The following is a 17652-nucleotide window of genomic DNA, read 5'->3' on the forward strand; positions in this document are numbered from 1 at the left end:
AGAGAGGGCTAATCTGAAGGCTTAAAAATGTTATCAAAGATCCAAGCTCTTTCCATTTTTTCATTATACCATCTTCAGAGCATCTGCAAGTTCTCTCATGGAGGCAAATAGGCTACTGTGGTTTTAAGAACCACATATAGATAATTTCCAGCTAAAGACAAGTACACTGCTCTTCTTTCATATTTTGTTAGGAAGGAAACTGTTTTCTAGAAACTCCTCAGCAGATTTCCCTTTGGACAGGACTGAGTCCCATGCCCCTGAGCTAGCTGCAAGGGAGGCTGTGGAAGCAGTACCTAATATTTTCAGCCTCTACTGTGCTGGCTCCGCCAGCCAGGGAGAAAGGAAAGAAGATGAGTATTTGGATAGACAACCGACGCTGTTAGAGAAATATCAATGCAATGATAAGCTCTGTATAATGAAACCCCTTCACAGTTCAAATAGATGAATTATCTTAAGAAAGTTCTGCTAATCAGGTTATAACAAGCAATCCTGTTACAATAGGGTGTTGTTTGCACACTAGGAGAGATGAGAACTGGAATCTCCCAGATCTTTAGCCAATAGGTTGTAAATACACTCCTCTTCCTCAGATCCTTAAATATCACAATCTCTTTCACCATCATGACCGTCACAAAGAAGGAAAGACAAGCAGGAGAAAAAAAAAATCATCAGGCCTTTTGACCTTCCATACACTTCTCCAAACACACTAAAACATTAAAAAACAGTTTTGAGAGATTTAAAGAACAGAAATGGAAATGAAAGTATTTCCAAGTCTCTGCCTCCTTGTCTTATTCTTTGCTTCTCCTAATAGGACAGTCTGCCTTGTACCACCACCATTACCATTACCCCCAGCATTATCTGTTTCTAATTCTGGAATCAGCTTAGACATCCACTAATGGAGAACCACTTAAAAACCAGTACAATGAAGAACAATGCAGTTGCCAAAATAGAGGTGGATCTGAATAGGCTACTATGGGAAGCTGCCCAAGCTAAACTGTTAAGGGAGAAAGATACAGAGCTGCATCTGTAGTGCACACTCACTCGAGCTTTAAAAGAGGGGCAGTGGTGGGATTCATATAAATGTGATACAAGTGTATTTTATTGGTAGAGAAATTTCCAGAAGGATGTCTTAGGAATTGTGGGTGGTAATTGCTTCTGGGGAAATGGCAGAGAGAAAGCAAGGGAGCAGATAACACAAATCTTGGGATAGCATCACCTCCTAGGAGAGGAGATCTGTGATACGGTGATATGAAATCAGGGAGAAGGTCAGAGGGTTAAGCCTGAATTTTTGCCCTGGGTTTTAGGTACAGGGGTGTCTCATGTTACTTTTTAAAATGGCATATCTGTGTGTGCAATATTTTACAATTTACAAACATTTGAAAATAAGAACTACAGAACAAGTAAGTGTTAGTCACTCAGTCGTGTCTGACTCTTTGTGACCCCATGGATTGTAGCCCACCAGACTCCTCTGTCCATGGGATTCTCCAGACAAGAATACTGGAGTGGCTTGCCATTTCCTTCTCCACAGAACAAATTACACGGTAAAAAAAAAAAAAAAAAAAAAAAAAAACAACCCAGGTGTGAACGTTTAAGGCTTCCCAGATGAGGCTAGTGGTAAAGACTCCGCCTGCCAATGCAGGAGACATAAGAGACACAGGTTCCAACCCTGGGTCAGAAAGATCCCCTGGAGGAGGGCATGGCCATTCACTCTAGTACTCTTGCCTGGAGAATCCCATGGACAGAGGAGCCTGGTGGGCTACAGTCCAGGGGGTCGCACAGAGTCAGACACCACTGAAGCGACTTAGCACGCACTCACCCTTGAATAGGTACCTTGAATATGTTTATGTGATGAATAACAACCTCTTTTAATCCTATCGTTTTATTTCTGAATCTACACTTAACTATTTGGGTATTACCTTAAAATCTAAATTTGAGGCCCTACTTAAACTGTGATCTGGATTTAAAGGCCCTCAGGAGACCCCCTTCAACCGGGCCTGAGTTAATCTCCCTGGGGCATTATCCTCGGTGCCTCACATCCAGGAATTTGAAGGATAAAGCCCCATATTTCCCCCAGGCTATAGGTGGCTGCAAACAACTCAACTGTGTACTTTGGGCAATCCAACTGGACTCCTCAGTGGCTGGAGGAGGGGAACAGAGAGGAGGAAGAGCCTGGGTGGGAGTGGGCCAGCCAGGCTTGCAAGGGCTTCTCCTGAAGAGCCCATCCACCAGCAGCAGCAGGCAAGAAGAGTCCCACTCCTACGCCCCCTTGGAGCAGCCTCGCACAGACAGCAGCTACAGTTGTTTCACAAGCTGTGCTCCAGCAGTTCGGGTGGCCATTTCCCCCTTTCATTCCAACGGAAACCCTGCGTGTCAATCTCTGCCAACCACTGCGCTCACAATGCTATAAGACTATTAAAATGCTCTGTTAGAATAGCTAGCCCTCCAGTTTTTTTTTTTAGTAACAGAAATTTAATTTTCAAGATTCAAAGGATTAAGCAATGACTGCAAACTTCTCTAACTCTCCATACCCCTCACCCCCCAACCAAAGCTGTTTTAGCTTCTAAAGATTGGGCGTCATTACCAACAATAAGACCACAGTTGGGAACTTCCCTGTGGTCGAGTGGCTAAGATTCTGGGCTCCCAATGCAGAGGGCCCAGGTTCGATCTCTGTTCACGGAATTAGATTCCACAGGCTGCGACTCAAGAGTTTACAAACCGCAACTAAAAGATCCTGCATGCTGCAACTAAGACCCGGCACAGCCAAGTAAAATAAATAAAAGACTACTTTTGTGACATTCCAGGCAAATATCTAATTCAGAACTAACTGGGGGAAAATGATCTGAATTAATAAATGTGTTCAACATATGTTAATGTCCAAGAAATGAAAGAAAGTTTGTATTTATTTGCAGCGATAGCCCCACAGTTTTCTAGGACATAGATGCAAGAGCACAGCCACAAACTGAACACAGATTTCCCATGAGATTCAGCAGCTCTCAGAAGCAGAGCTCAGGTGAAACGGAACCGTCCCTGCTCCCCACCCACCGCCATGGGGTGGCCGAGGGCGGCCAGAACAGCCCTAGTGCTTCAGGCCACAGCGCCTCCCCTCCGCTACTTCCTCCCCCAACCACAGGCACCACACCACACACCCTCACGCAGTCACTTTCCTGCTGTCTCAAGTTTCAAGGGGCGATGTCCACTTGTCAACAGACCGAATGTTAAAAGACAAAGTCAGATGCCAACTCAGTAAGCTCAGACCCAGGATCACTTTCAAAATGACAGGGAAGGAGCAGGACTGGCTCTTTTCCAGCCAGTAGCCGGCACACTCATGCCTAGATGTTTGTTCACCTCCTAAATCACACACATTGGACTTACATTTTTAAAGGACCAAGCAGTAAAGAGTTCGGTGGTTCATTAGGAGTTGCGGCAGTTTAAGAATGTAGAAATCCACTGAGAAATTATGAAAGGTGCAGGGCAAGCAAAAAAAACAACTATTAAAAGCCCCCAAACAACTTGTACCTCTCTTTCAAGCACCCACGCAGCTCTACCATACATCCTGACACAGCCTGGCTGAAACAGGAGCGCAGGGAAGAGACTTACCAAACACCACACCACACACCAGGGAGCAGAGACCTGGGTCGGCGGCCAGCTCACCCTCCTGCTCGGGAGGCATCTGAGCCTGGAAGGCAGGCAGGCTGGATACTGCAACAGCTCCTACCGTATGACTCACCCTGGACTTTGGAGATACTGCTCACATATCTCTGGGTATTCCCATGTTTGCCTCAGAGAAACTCCACGCCCTGCACCGTAACCAATACTACTGCCAGCCGTAATACACTGTATTCAGCCCACTGCTGACAAATGGGCTCTGTGTGCTGCCAGGAGAAAAGATACAGTTCTGTATTTTCAGAGAGAGGCAGACTAGAACAGAGGCCTGTTATCACACCACTCTGGGGGTGCAAGAGGGATTTAGGGGGACGTTCGGACTGGCACTCCCGGTTTACAGACTAGGAAACGGGCTCAATTCAACCAACTTCAGTTGGGCAGAGCCAACACACACCAGCGATCTGAACACAGGAAACCCCGACAAGAACGGAGGCAGGGTGAGCAGCAAGTGGTCAGAGCGCAGAGGGAAGGGCAGTGAGCGGAGCCGGGAGAGCCTTCCTTCCGTGGCTTCATTCATGAGACAGACGCTCGCCGGTGCCTTGGTGTGTCAGGCGCAGCGAGGCGTGCTGCAGTCGCAGAGCGGGCTCCCCCACCCCTGGGCTAGAGACAAGGCCAACAACGGCAGTTGCTGATGAGCCATGGGAGGTTGTACATGGTGCTATAAGGCAGCATATGGGAGGGGCAGCCCAGGGGAGACAGGCGGGGGAGGGCAGGAGAGGCGACAAGGCTGGTATAAGGCAGGAAGAAAGAGATTTGTCAGTCAAAAGGTGCTTCAGGCGGTGCGTTCTGAATCAGCCAGCCAGACAGCCCGTGAAGATGTGACGGGTAGTGTGCAGCAAAGGTGGCAGGAGAGGAACTGGGTCAACAGACTGCGATCAGACGTTGAGGATTCCAGTTAAATCATGCTAAGGTGTTTGGATTTCATGAGAGGACAGGTGGCCGGAGTTAAAGGGATGAGGGTAATGAGCTCTCTGTTTCAGACAAGTCGTTCTGAAAAAGCAGATGAGAAAATGCATCCCAGTGGCAGGGACTGAAGCCCGCAGTAGTGACCCAAGGCAAGAGCTGGTAGCGGTGGGATGAAGGGGTGGTGCCTGGGAGAACAGAACAGTGTCTGGGGAATACACAGGCTGCTGCTGCTGCTGCTAAGTCGCTTCAGTCGTGTCCGACTCTGTGCAACTCCAGGGATGGCAGCCTACCATTCTGTCCCTGGGATTCTCCAGGCGAGAACACTGGAGTGGGTTGCCATGTCCTTCTTCAATGCATGGAAGTGAAAAGTGAAAGTGAAGTCGCTCAGTCGTGTCCGACTCTTCGCGACCCCACGGACTGCAGCCCACCAGGCTCCTCCGTCCATGGGATTTTCCAGGCAAGAGTACTGGAGTGGGTGCCATTGCTTTCTCCGGGGGAATACACAAGAGGCAGCGTCAAAAGGACGTGATACCCATCAGATGTGGGGGTGAACAGGGGAGTCAAGGAAAACCCCACTTGTTTCTTTCTGGTGGGCAACACATCATTCATGAGATAGGCAACTGAGGACAGGCAGGAGGAGGTAGAGCTCTGCAGGGAATTCAGCATCAGACAAGATGAACTCGAGGTGCCTGCAAACATTTCAGCACAGGCATACAGAGGGATGCTCAAAGAGATAGGGGCTGAAGACAGAGAACGAGAGCCTGTGGGTGACACTGCCTTGGGGCAGCCCACTCACTCAGAATAGTGCCTGGATTTAGGGTCAGGAAGACCTGGTCAAAACCCCACTCTGCCACTGAGTAGCTGACCCCCAGCAAGTAAATTAATTCTTCTGAGGCTGTAGTCTCATTTGAGGAAATTCCTCCTAGAATGTAATAAGAGCAGCGAAGAATCTGATGTCAGGTCAGACACAAATATTAAATATTTCTCTCTTGCCGTTCTTTAATCATGAATGGCTTTTGCTAATAACAAGTTGAGTACTAACCTCTGCCACAGATTACAAGCTGCCCTGTTGTCAGCCACTTTCTTCGAATCCTTTTGAACTTCCTTGTATGAAGAGATTCTCAAATATCTGAACTGCTAGCTCAGGTCAGAATCAGTCTAAGAGACCAAGGGTTTCCTGCCCTTGACATTAAATAACTAATGCAAAGATCTCAAAATGGTTATATGGTTTATGTGGTACTGAGTTAATTCTGTCTCGGGGGCGTGATGGGATGGGGGCAGAAAAGGCACTGGGTGTTTGCAGAAGACAGAAAACTGTGTCGGTCTAATAAAGCCTCATGAAAATAACAGGACTTTTATTTTTTTTCGGAAAATTATACTGTAATATTTAAGAGGAAGAGTGTCCCCTGAAGTTGAAGAAAGTGAAAGTGAAGTCACTCAGTCGTGTCTGACTCTTTGGGACCCCATGGACTGTAGCCTACCAGGCTCCTCCCTCCATGGGATTCTCCAGGCAAGAGTACTGGAGCGGGTTGCTATTTCCTACCAGGCTCCTCCCTCCATGGGATTCTCCAGGCAAGAGTACTGGAGCCGGTTGCTATTTCCTTCTCCAGGGGATCTTCCCTGACTCAGGGATTGAACCCGGGTCTCCTGCATTCCAAGCAGATGCTTTAACCTCTGAGCCACCAGGGAAGTCCATATGAAGTTGGCATTTACATAGCCTCTATCCTCTGCTTCAATTCAAATAAATGTCTTAAATGTTAAATAATGAACTCTAGCAAATGGGTCTTGCCTTAAACCTAACGTTAAGTCAATAGTATACTGTGTATGTAAGAAATACAGTTTCTTTGTAAGGTTCATTTTGCTTTTTCTATTTATAATTCTTAAAATGGACACTTAAAAACTACAGTAAAATTGAAAACTCACATTTGACCGCTAAGGCATACAGAATTCAATTTTACATAGCCAAGCCTGTTCATTTTTTTCTCCTGGTTTTGCCTTCAAATCTGGGCGCTAATTTGTTTTACCCAGTTTTTACTGGCTGTCTTCCTAGCCTGAAAACCTAGCCTTGGTCCCTGGATATTTTATTGCATTTCCAACTTACTTGCTACAGTCTTACTTGACCCTGTTTCCTGATCCCTCCCTAGCTTCATATATTCCCATTCTTTCATCCACAGCCTAGCTTAACATACCTATTTCATGTTCTCTGTCTCAAAATAGCACCAAAAAATTCACAAAAGTTTCTAATATAAATTTGTTTTACAACCGCCTCAAAGCTCTCTTGTTGTTTGTCTTATTTAATTAGTCTGATCAAAGACAGAGAACGATCTAGTTCAGAGCTATGGTCTTTGGGACTTGATTCATTCCCAGCTGCCTTCAACTTGGCCACAGGTGGTCCAGCTCAAGCATGATCAGTTTCAGAGAGCACTCTGATCCCTCTATGCTGAAGGAGAACATGTATCCTCTCCCCAGGATGCCTAACTCTAACCCGAAGTTCTCACGGACTGTCTGGATGTCTCCCTTTAAGCTCACACAACACACCTGGCCCACCCACATTAGCCAATATCTGAGATTCTCACTCCTCAGTGACTTACAGATCCCCGCAAAGATGCCCCCTAGTTCTTCCCTGCCTTGAATGGACTTGAATTTCCCAGACTTGAATAAACTCAACTGATTTTCTATGTGTAAGATACTCTCCTATCTTGCTGCCACCAGGAGACACAGTGAAGGCAGAGAGACAACGGCAGATAGCGTCAGCCGGGATGGGATCTGCCGCTAAACCAGCACGGCCCCATGCCGCCCAGCTCCTGACCCGCGTTAAGGAGATGCACACACATCTGACTGAGAGACTGTGTGCTCAGTGGTGTCTGACTCTCTATGACCCCATGGACTGTAGCCCGTTAGGCTCCTCTGTCCATGGGATTCTCCAGGCAAGAATACTGCAATGGGCTGCCATTTCCTTCTCCAGGGGAGAAGCCTAAGGGATGTACTTCTTTCCATTTAAACGTTACTCTGGGGCTTCCCTGGTGGCTCAGTGGCAAAGAATCTGCTTGCCAATGGAAGAGACACAGGTTTGATCCCTCATCTGGGAGGGGCCCACATGCTGCAGAGCAACTAAGCCCATGTGCCCCAGCTGTTGAGCCCTACAGCCCGGGGGCCACAACTGCGGAGCCCAAAGGCGGAAGCTCGTGGGCCCTAACTCTGTGTTCCACAAGAGAGGACACCGCAATGGAAAGCCTGTGCACTGCGACTAGCGTAGCCCCTGCTCACCACAGCTAAAGAAAAGCTCACACAGCAGTGAAGACCTAGTACAGCCAAAATACATAAATAAATGATTTTAAAAATACTCTGAAACACACACACATCTAACTACTACACGGTGATTCGCATTAGAGGTGTTTGAAGAGCATCGCATCAGCACGACACTTCACCCAAACTGCCCTGCGGCATCCACTAACGGGGCAGGTCAGATCCAAGAAACACTTTACCACGATCTGGAGCATGATTTTTCTTATTATCACATTCTGCTCCAGGGCTGCCTGACTTTTTTCTGAACCCTGACTTTCCCCCGGTTCTGGGACCTTGTGTGACCCAAAGCTTTCTCCTTGCAAGTTCAGGATTAGCTACTTGCTTTGCTAAGCCATTCTATATACTCGTCTCCCTCTAAAAACCTAAGATACCTTTTTAATTCTTCTCTTTCTCATGAAAGATCTCATTTCATTCCTTCAAGCAGAGACTCTGGAGACTCAGGTTTTGAGTAAACAAGGAGAGTTAGCTGCTTACTTGCTGCATCAGAACCAACTGGGGCAGGAAAGCCTTTTGAAAAGAAAAGATTTTCCTGATAAACAGGCACAACCCTCTAGAAGGACATTTTGTTCCCATTGATCCTTATTTAAAAGACATATGTCCTTTGACCCAACAATTTTGCCTTAAAAAATTTATCCATATATGGTTACAGAAAAAAAGATGTACAAAAATACTCAGTACAGTATTAACAAATCAAAAGAAACATGGAAAAAAGCACTCTAGAAGGAACTTAAATTGTATTATCAATAGGAGACTAGTTAAATACATGACAGATATGGAGGTTGTGTGCAGAGAACTTTTCTGTGAAGATACATAGGAGACGTAATAACACCTATCTCTAGGGATAAAGATGAGACATTGGAAAGAGACTCCATTTTCTAGCATCTGCCTTTTAGTGCTACGGATTTTTCCCCCTATGAACTTGCATTTTTTTGTGTGGACTGTAAATAGGAAAGCAAAGTGCACCTTCATAATTTTCATTTACGTGGATGATCTACAAGACACTTCATTTAACAATGTCATTCAATCTTTGTAAACAGGAAATAGGACGAGGAACAAATAGAAACTCTACGTATTAAAATGTGTTTGCTCCAGCAGGTAATGATCTCATCATTACACATTACAAACCCTTGTCTCAGAGTCTGAGAAGATCAGGCTTCTTTTCTCTGTACCTGCTGAATGTGCTACAACTCTTCCACAATCTAGGTGGCTCAATTTAACCACCTCCCTTGTGCTAATAAATGTGTTCTGACACTTAAACTTAGTTTTATTCTGGAAATTGAGGGGGGATTGAGAGAGGAGCCCACAACTTTTGTCAAAACCTCAAAAAAGGAAAAAACCCTTCAACTTAAAAAAAGACTGATACTCAAGCTCCATATAGGACTTACTGAATCTTTGGGTCTGGGAGTCCAATTCCTATATCTTTTAACCAGTTCTTCAGGTAATTTCTACATGGCTGGTCCCACCTCATGCACAGCAGAAAAACCGTGTTTAGCAAACTCTATGTCTTATCTGAACAAAAGCACACACCATAGAGTAGAAAATTCTATAAACAAAGGTGTTCACTACTGCACCACTCCAAGATTTTAAAATTATTATATTTTTGAAACACTGATACAGAGTTTGGAGCTGACGCTGGCTGCAAGCAGAACCACTGGGCACTGCCATCAAAGCTTCTGGCTCATTTATTTTCTCAGATTGTGGCTGCAATCACCTGACCGCATGGCCTCCTTTCTCCTACCCACTCCCACCCTAGTCTCATGTCTGAATATAGTCTGACAACTACTGAGCTCATCTGGTATTCCCTGAACATCTGACTATAAGATCACCTGTGTGTGCTGTGCTTAGCCGCTCAGTCGTGTCTGACTCTTTGGGAACTTACGGACTATATCCCACCAGGCTCCTCTGTCCATGGGAACTGGGGCCCCTAATATCCTTGTCCCACCCCAGACCTAGTGAATCAGAATCTCTAATAGAGTTTCTGGGTGTTAAACCCAGGCTACTCTAACAAACAGGGAAGTCTGGAAAACACCACTTCAGGTCACACTCGTTTTAAGATAAGGAAGTCAAGATCTAAGTTGTTAAATAGGTTTTCCAAGGACTCACCAGCTGATCACTGACAGCTGGGACACCCGAAACCTGGTGAGCTAATTCTCGCCTCTTACACCTTGATTACTTGTTATTCTGTTTACCATGAGTATCTATGAAGTTTCTGATTCACCATGATGAGGCCCCAAGTAAGTGACTAATGAAGTCTGAAGGCAGAGGGCATGTCATGACATGCCACTCGTTTAAAGAATAACATCACTGTAACGCTGTCCAACATCTAAGCTACCTGCACCTAAAGTTCTTTCACTTTCAGTATCAGGATGAGTGTGTGCGTGAGTGTGTGTGTGTGCATACGCTCAGTCATGTCCCACTCTTTTCGACTCCATGGACTGTAGCCCACCAGGCTCCTCTGTCCACGGGATTTTCCAGGCAAGAATCCTGGAGTGGGTTGCCATTTCCTTCTCCAGGGGACCTTCCCCACCCAGGGATCAAACCTAGTCTCCTGCATCTCCTGCACTGGCAGGCAGGGTCTTTACCACTAGCGCTACCTGGGAATTCCATCAGGATGAGGAGGCACACCAAGTGGAACATGGGACGGGAAAAGACATACAGTTCCACACATTTGTAACCAGGTGGGGAAGATCAAAGTCCTCTGATCTCACTATTTCTTGCTCAGATGTTAGAACCTTTACCCAAAGAAGTCTAATAACCACACACTTTCATTACAGCAACAGCCCGCGCCTTGCTGTTGGGAGACAGAAGCGGACCGCTCCCACCGAGATTCCACAACCTTACCCTGAAACCAGTATCTCTTAACCCATCGATGAGAAAAACCGATGGGAGACAAAACCCTCAGCTTGGAAAGCACACAGCAAGCTTTAATTCGGGGAGGGTTCCCTGGAGTTATAATTGCCTCTAATTGGCCCTCCCACACAGTCTCACAATTTACAGCTGTAATCAGTTCCACAAAGAATGTGTTAAATTTCTTTTCTACCTTTGAAATCAGAATCATTTCCGGTTAGGTTCTTACAACATTATAGTTTGGTTTTTTTTAATACTAAGATACAGAAAAGGATGAATGAGTGAATAAAAAGCAAAGATGCAGACAGATCTTTTGGAAATTATCACTGAACCCTCCAACTTAATGATAACCCAAAGGGATTCAAATTTGTAACAGAGACTGATGCCAATTCGGGAAACCTTTCCGTTCCAGGGCACACCATCCAAAAAAACACATTCATCTGGTCAGACATTTTCCATACTCTGATTTTTATCTTTCTTGGCATGCTCCACTCTCCTTTAATAAAGTCACAACCCGTTGTTGCCATGGAACCCAATCAGACTTGGAGCCTGTTACTATGACTTCCCTGCAGGTCTAAAAAAAGACCAAGTGACCAAAAAGAACAGCCCTTTCTTTAAAAAAAAAAATAATAATAATTTATAAGGCAAAAAGACTCCAAGAAAGACCCAACCCTTCTACATCCACTGAAGTTTAAGCTCTTGTGCTGGCTAATTTGAACGCTGGAGCCAAAGCTAGCCAATGTTTTATAAAAATTTGTCAGCTGAGACATTCCCAAAAGATGGTTTTATAAATAAGTACCTGGCAAAGAGGATAAAAATGTTCTTAGGATTTCTTCCTTTTTTTTCCCCCCTTCCAGGCAGTCTTTCTGAAATCTGAGTAGCTGTTTAGCAAACATGTGTCAATCAGCAGCTACCAAATTGCAATATTCATTTCCACCAATACTTAATTTTTGCCAAGAGCTCAAGATCTCTCTGTAAAGAAAAGATAAGCGAAACAGTACAATCCATCCTGTGTTCTCTCATCTCTGGAGCTGGACCAAAGCTGTAGAAAAAAATACCTGAGACAGACAGCAGAGCTACTTACGGAGCTACTTAAGGAAAGAGAATGAACATGTGTTGAGTGCCTACCGTGAGCTGTGCACTTCGAGGTCATCGTGAGAACCCAGCAACAGATGCATTTCCCTCTCTCTGTTTTGCAGCTAAGAGACCAAGACTCAGAGAGCTTAAAGCAGTTTGCTCCAAGCTGCCATGCTAGAATGGTGTCTGGCGCCCAAAGCCAAAGCTATTCATTTGTTCAGCCAACATGAATTTCTGGCCTCACAGGTGCTTTTGCATTTTGTAATGTTTCTTATTCCTTACAATAGAGGACAGTAGAGACTGAAGCTTCTAAAGCCTGTCTGTAAAGAGGGCATGGCATCCATCTTTACTGGCACAAGGGGCCAGTTCTGGCTGTCCCCGCTTATCACAACCACATCTGAACAGCAGCAGCTAACTCTTGGGAGAATCATGAGTAGATGCCCTGGCCTCTTACCTGAGGTGACAGGGGGCCAGACACTCACTACATCCCTCAAAAGGATGCCCGCTGACAAGGCCTTCCAACTCTGGACCCTGCAGAATAGAGAGGACCAGGAAGCTCTTGGTACCCGTTTTGGTGCAATTTCAGTGGCGAAGTAAAAGCCAAGTCAGGAAAACTCAACGACAATTACTCTATTCAATCCTGGTTGTGGATATCCAGCTTCAAGAAATGACTAGGAAGGAGGAATGTGGTAAAGCATAGAAGTTAATTTCAAAGTTATACTATTACTCATACCAGCCTTTCGGCTAGATACTTTGTCTGTTTCCCTGTATAACGAAATACAACTGCTTTCATTAAAAGAAATTTCAAAAACCCAAACAAAACCACAATGAGATAGCACTTCGCACCCATTAGGACGATCACAATCAAAAGGTATAAAATAACAAGTGTTAGCAGCAACAGGGAGAATCAGAACCTTCATAACCTGCTGGTGGGAGCAAAAAAATGGTAGATGCTGTAGAAAACACTCAGTTCAGTTCAGTTCAGTCCAGTCGCTCAGTCGTGTCCGACTCTTTGCGACCCCATGAATCGCAGCACACCAGGCCTCCCTGTCCATCATCAACTCCCTCAGTTCACTCAGATTCCCATCCATCGAGTCAGTGATGCCATCCAGCCATCTCAGCCTCTGTCATCCCCTTCTTCTCCTGCCCCCAATCCCTCCCAGCATCAAAGTCTTTTCCAATGAGTTAACTCTTCGCATGAAGTGGCCAAAGTACTGGAGTTTCAGCGTTAGCATTTTTCCTTCCAAAGAAATCCCAGGGTTGATCTCCTTCAGAATGGACTGGTTGGATCTCCTTGCAGTCCAAGGGACTCTCAAGAGTCTTCTCCAACACCACAGTTCAAAAGCATCAATTCTTCGGTGCTCAGCCTTCTTCACAGTCCAACTCTCACATCCACACATGACCACTGGAGAAACCATAGCCTTGACTAGACGGACCTTAGTCGGCAAAGTAATGTCTCTGCTTTTCAACATGCTATCTAGGTTGGTCATAACTTCTTCCAAGGAGTAAGCGTCTTTTAATTCATGGCTGCAGTCACCATCTGCAGTGATTTTGGAGCCCTAGATTTTGGAGCCCTGAAAAATAAAGTCTGACACTGTTTCCACTGTTTCCCCATCTATTTCCCATGAAGTGATGGGACCAGATGCCATGATCTTCGTTTTCTGAATGTTGAGCTTTAAGCCAACTTTTTCACTCTCCTCTTTCACTTTCATCAAGAGGCTTTTGAGTTCCTCTTCACTTTCTGCCATAAGGGTGGTGTCATCTGCATATCTGAGGTTATTGATATTTCTCCCGGCAATCTTGATTCCAGCTTGTGTTTCTTCCAGTCCAGCGTTTCTCATGATGCACTCTGCATAGAAGTTAAATAAGCAGGGTGACAATATACAGCCTTGACGTACTCCTTTACCTATTTGGAAGCAGTCAATGGAACAAGGTTTGTGACACTGTACAGGAGACAGGGATCAAGACCATCCCCATGGAAAAGAAATGCAAAAAAGCAAAATGGCTGTCTGGGGAGGCCTTACAAATAGCTGTGAAAAGAAGAGAAGCAAAAAGCAAAGGAGAAAAGGAAAGATATAAGCACCTGAATGCAGAGTTCCAAAGAACAGCAAGAAGAGATAGGAAAGCCTTCTTCAGTGATCAATGCAAAGAAATAGAGGGAAAGAACAGAATGGGAAAGAAGAGAGATCTCAAGAAAATTAGAGATACCAAGGGAACATTTCATGCAAAGATGGGCTCGATAAAGGACAGAAATGATATGGACCTAACAGAAGCAGAAGATATTAAGAAGAAGTGGCAAAAATACACAGAAGAACTGTACAAAAAAGATCTTCACAACCCAGATAATCACGATGGTGTGATCACTCATCTAGAGCCAGACATCTTGGAATGTGAAGTCAAGTGGGCCTTAGAAAGCATCACTATGAACAAAGCTAGTGGAGGTGATGGAATTCCAGTTGAGCTATTTCAAATCCTGAAAGATGCTGCTGTGAAAGTGCTGCACTCAATATGTCAGCAAATTTGGAAAACTCAGCAGTGGCCACAGGACTGGAAAAGGTCAGTTTTCATTCCAATCCCAAAGAAAGGCAACACCAAAGAATGCTCAAACTACTGCACAATTGCACTCATCTCACACGCTAGTAGAGTAATGCTCAAAATTCTCCAAGCCAGGCTTCAGCAATACGTGAACTGTGAACTTCCTGATGTTCAAACTGGTTTTAGAAAAGGCAGAGGAACCAGAGATCAAATTGCCAACATCTGCTGGATCATGGAAAAAGCAAGAGAGTCCCAGAAAAACATCTATTTCTGCTTTATTGACTATGCCAGAGCCTTTGGCTGTGTGGATCACAATAAACTGTGGAAAATTCTGAGAGATGGGAATACCAGACCACCTGACTTGCCTCTTGAGAAATCTGTATGCAGGTCAGGAAGCAACAGTTAGAAAACACTCTAGCAGTTCCTCAGATGGTTAAATATAGAATTACCAGGGGCTTCTCCAGTGCTGCAGTGGCTAGGACTCGGTGCTCTTAAAGCAGAGGGCTGAGTTTCAACCCCTGATCACGGAATTAGATCCCACATGCCACAACTAAGCCCTGGCGCAGCCAAATAAATATTTTTTAAAAGAATTAGCATATAACCCAGCAATTCTACTCTTAGGTATATATCCAAGAGGAACAAAAACTTATGCCTACACAAAAACTCATACACAAATGTGTATAGCAGCTTTAATTATAACAGCCCCCAAATGGAAAGTCCCAAATGTCCATCAGCTGACGAATGGATGATAAATGGTGTACATCCATGCAATGAACCACTATTTGGCAAAAGAAGTTAGGTACTGACACGTTACACCATGGAAGAACCCTGACAACAGTATGCTGATTGAAAGAAGCCAGAGATAGAGACTGCATGACAGAAACTCCACCCATCTACAGAAAATGTCCAAAACAGGGCAAATCCAGAGACAAAAAGTGAATTAGTGGCTGCCTTGGCCTCGAGTTGGGGAAGGGAGGAAATGGAGAATGACTGCTAATGGATGCGGAGCTTCCTTCCGTTCTGGAATTGATTGCTGCTGTGGTGGTGGTTTCGCAACTCTGTGCGTATACAAAAATCATTAAACTGTACACTTACAAACGGGTGAATAGTATGTGAATTATATTTCAATAAAGCTGTTTTTTTTTTTTTTAAGGAAACACCAACACAACTCTTTTTGGTTTTTTGTTGTCCTATTAAATGAAAATTACCCATCTGACAAGACCACCTGACCTGGGACATGTGACTTTGTCTCTGCGGTCTCTGTGCTTTTAAGGAAACAAGGCTCAAGCCGGAACCTGGGATTCTCTTCTGCTGCCCCATGAACAAAGGAATCTTGTGACTTTTTATTTGAGGGGGAAAACCATGTGGATGAACCTCTCAGCCAGTGTTCAAACAAGGGAGTCAGACCCCATCTGCCGGACAGGCCAGGATCTATCCCACTCTCGCTGACTCTCTTTAAGTCCCCTCCTTTGGTTCTTTCCTTCACCCCAGCCGTGAGCCTTAACTGGTTCCTGAACACCTGCCATGCACAAAGTTTGATGCCAGGCAGTTTTCAACACCACCCTTCTCAATCCCCAGTACAGAGGTATGCTCTACTCTATAGGTGCGTGACAGGCTCAGGAAGATTATGCAAGGTGATGAGGGGTGCATGGCCGCAGACTGGCAGAGATGAGACTGGAACTTGAAACCAAACTCTGAGCTGCTTTTCTTATTTCTACGCCTGAGTTTTTCAAACTGGGTCCACAGGCATATTCTGGGGTTCCATGATTTTGCTACAAACAATTTAAAAGAATGTATTTAGACAGTGAAAAATATTAAAATTTGGAGGATCACAGAGACAACCATCTGCTAAACAAGTTAACTGGAAACTCTGGGGTTTCAAGGCTTTTTCCACTTCTGCTCATGTGAGGCCAGGTATCTGTACTCCTCTAGTTGCCACGGGGGACAGGAAACGTGTCAGCTGTCTGTCTTGGTGGGCTGGGGCTGCCATAACAAGGGACCACAAAATGAGTGGCTTAAAACAACAGAAATGTATCGTCTCGCAGCACTGGAGGCCTGAAACCTGAGTGCTGGCAAGGCCATGCTCCTTCTGAAGGTGCTGGGGAAGGGCCTCTCCAGGCCTCTCTCCCAGCTTCTGGTCGCCCCAGGCAGTCGTTGACTTGTAATTTCATCCAGTAATCCTGTCTTCACATCATCTTTTCTCTGTGCATGTCTGTCTCCCACTCCCCCATTTTATAAGAACACCAGTCACAGTGGATTAAGGCCCATCCTAATGACTTCCCTTCAACATGTGTGGATGAAGAATGTCACCTGCGTAGTGGCCATCAAGCCATCAGTCACTGCAGCCACCTTCAACTGTGCCCCCTGAGGGGATGAAAAACAGGTTTCTGGCCCCAGATGATTAAGGTGCTTATCAAAGGAATGATTTCAGTGAGCCCAGACTCCCGAAGCTTCCTGGAAGCCTGGCGCACAGCAGGTGCTCAATACACATGTGATGAATTAGGCTGAAAGCAGAATCATTACAAGCGTGACTCTTCTGCGTGGAAGTTGGCCTGACATCTCCCATATAAGATGCTACTGAGCTGGTGAAAAGGACAGGGAGGAGACACTGGGTGGGAGGGGGTTGGAAGAAGCCCCCCTCAGGGACTACAGGCAGCTCATTCTTCAATCAGTGCCATGCCAAGATGCCTGAGTGACTCCTCTTCCCCAGCATGTGTTGAGATGTAGGTACCACCCAGCTGGGTGTGCTGCACATCAGGGCTGCTGTCCATCAAAGCTCTCAATCTCAAGGTGTGGTCCTGGGAGAAGGGGACACCTCAGACCATGAAGCTCGGAAAGTAAAGGGTAGCCTACTTTTCTGCCTTCTCCCAAAGTGCTAATCAATGGAAAGCTCTGCCTGGCCACTCAAGGAGGCCCTTATTCTCCCAAGTTAACCCCCATCTTTTCTCCCAAGGGCTCTGAAACCCCAGGTCCAGGAAGCTCATCAGAGCTCCTAAAAGAAAGCCACAAGGGCTCAAGCCTCCAGGAATTCTCACAGCAAAGGTGGCCTCTGAACTTGCCTACAGAGTGACTGGCAGGAGTGCGATATTGTAAGCATCTCAGAGTCTGCTGAATCTAGAGAGTGATGGATGGTGAAGACCCAAGCACAAGAAGACCGCTCAAGGCCAAACAGCAAATGCATTCAAGAGAGGGGAGAGGGAATACTCTTCACCAGGGAGGAGCCTGTGAAGGAATGCATAACGTCTCCCAAACTCCAAACTCAACCTCAGCAAACCCTTTGTGAAAGTCCTGGCCATGTGGATTAGACTGGGGTGGGAGTAG

General features: G+C 45.5%; 1 protein-coding gene and 1 non-coding gene across 12 annotated transcripts in view; both read right to left on the bottom strand.

Moving 5' to 3' along the window:
* TMCC3 (transmembrane and coiled-coil domain family 3) overlaps positions 1-17652 on the bottom strand; it is a 286569-nt gene that overhangs the window by 34487 nt on the left and 234430 nt on the right. Inside the window, exon 1 of one of the 11 annotated variants that reach the window (XM_069584208.1) lies at positions 12251-12268. The exons of 8 other annotated variants lie outside the window; for them this stretch is intronic. The gene's annotated coding sequence lies outside the window, so the exon portion shown is untranslated. Of the gene's footprint in view, positions 1-3594; positions 3864-12250; positions 12269-17652 lie in introns of those variants that run through there. 2 more of the 11 variants (XM_069584210.1, XM_069584206.1) reach the window with 2 other exon arrangements.
* Positions 6183-6255, bottom strand: TRNAS-GGA (transfer RNA serine (anticodon GGA)). The gene has a single exon. It is a non-coding gene; the product is annotated as a tRNA-Ser (tRNA).

This window comes from Ovis canadensis, chromosome 3, assembly GCF_042477335.2.
Source record: "Ovis canadensis isolate MfBH-ARS-UI-01 breed Bighorn chromosome 3, ARS-UI_OviCan_v2, whole genome shotgun sequence".
In the NCBI taxonomy this organism is placed as follows: Eukaryota; Metazoa; Chordata; class Mammalia; order Artiodactyla; family Bovidae; genus Ovis; species Ovis canadensis.